Genomic DNA, 1,913 nt, shown 5'->3' on the forward strand with positions numbered 1-1,913 from the left:
CCGGCCCGCTTCGCCGCGCTTCTCTCCCTCTTATTCTTGGGGGGGACACCAGCCCCACCCACCTCCGGAACGGCAGCAGTCGCTGGTGTCGCACGGCCGATCACTTTGCCCAGCGAGAGCAGGCGCCCGTCCATCCGCCTCTCCAGTTCGTCCATGCGACGAACGAGCAGGTCCCACGGTGGCTCCACAGGAGCGGGCTCGCCGTCGCCGATGGGACGGACCCCGGACGGGGGAGCGGCAACCGGGGGCGACCTCCCTCTCCTCCTCTTCGTTGCTCGAGGAGCACTTGTACGCTCCTCGAGGGGGCCAGGTCTCGCGGCCGAGGAAGGACCCGGAACGGCGTCCGTCCCCACACGGACGCGGGCGGTAGCCGCAGTCAGGGGAAGGGGAGGAATACTAGGGGGCAGGAGCTCGGCGCGCGTGGGTATCGGCGCACCGGAGTGGAAGCTGAACAGCTCCGACTCAGCGATGTCCACCCCGGCCATCGACGCGCGGGTCTCCAGACGGGCATACTTGCCCCGGAGAAACTCCAGCTCCCTCTCACGGACGTGAAGGCATTCGCCGAGCGAATGCGCCTGCTCCGTGAGGACACGGACCTGGGTGGAGAGTCTCTCGGACCTCCTCTCCCACATCCCCTGCCGAAACACCACTTCCCTCGCTGGTTTATTGGGGTTCTCCCCCCTCTCCGCACGGCCGAAGAGCTCCGAGGCGACGGCGGATGCGCGACGTATGGCGATCCTAATCGCCCGCTTATCCGTCGTCTTCATGTTTTTGGCCGCGCTGACGACAGCAGCGACCGCATTCAATTCGGCCTTGGACTGGCCAGCCAAACCGCCGACCGAAAGAGTCTCGGCCCAGTCGCGGAGCTCCGCTCGGCCTGGGAGAGCCTTCATGCCAGGGCCGAGCTTGGCCGGGTCCGTCCATACTTCCGGCTTACGGCCCCTCTTGCCAGGGACGAATCCCGGTCTGCCCCCACCCACGCCGGCCCCAGTATCGCCGTCCGACGACGGAAGGGGGGCATCGGCGCAATCGGGCCCGGAAGCTGTCCCGACAGGTGCATCGCCAGCATCCTCGGACTCGGAAACAATCGCGGGACGAGCCCGCCTCGCGCCCGAAACCGCCGCGACGATGGAACCGTCGCTGCTCGCGCCGCCGTCCGCAGCACCGCCCGAACCAAGCGCCGTCGCCGCCGTCTCCTCCCTCAAAGGCAAGGGCAATCCCTGCCCGACCTTTTCCTCAGCGGCACCAACGGCACCACCGCACTCCACCTCCATCTCCTCGTCCGACGAGATGACGATCGGCACGGGAGCTGGGACTCCCTCGTCCAGGTCGGAGCCGTCGCATCTACGAAGCACCACCCGCGGGACCATCGATGGCACGTCCCGCTCGGCCACTTCCTCGCCCGGATCCGGCCCCAACATTGACGGGGACCGCGACACGACGCTGACAGAAACAGCATCTCTGTCGATGCAGTCAATCAGCCTGGCGACTTCCCGCTGCACGTCCAGGATCTCCCGGACCTCGTCGGAGGTTTTGACCTCGACCCGACGGATATAAGGCACCCCTCTGATATTATGGGGTGCCGCTGCAGCCGGATGCCGCTGTCGCTGGATGACTCCCGCGTCGTCCAGGGCATCACTCCTTCCCTCCCCCGTCTCGTCCCCGCTGCCTCGTTCTTCACGCTCCGCGCGACGGACCCGCTGAACCGAGGAGACAGACGCTGTCTCCTCGCCCGCGATCGAACCGCCTTTAGCGCTCTCGTCGATGAGCATGTCCCCTGGAATGGCTGGCTTGCCACCCCGGCTCGATGCTCCCGACACCTCCGCCTCTCCCTCCAGGTCGATCACCCGCGGTGACGCGATCGAAAACCGATCCTGAAGCTCGAGTGGACCCTCCACCCCGACAGGGGACCT

Source organism: Andrena cerasifolii, unplaced genomic scaffold, assembly GCF_050908995.1.
Source record: "Andrena cerasifolii isolate SP2316 unplaced genomic scaffold, iyAndCera1_principal scaffold0020, whole genome shotgun sequence".
Classification (NCBI taxonomy): Eukaryota; Metazoa; Arthropoda; class Insecta; order Hymenoptera; family Andrenidae; genus Andrena; species Andrena cerasifolii.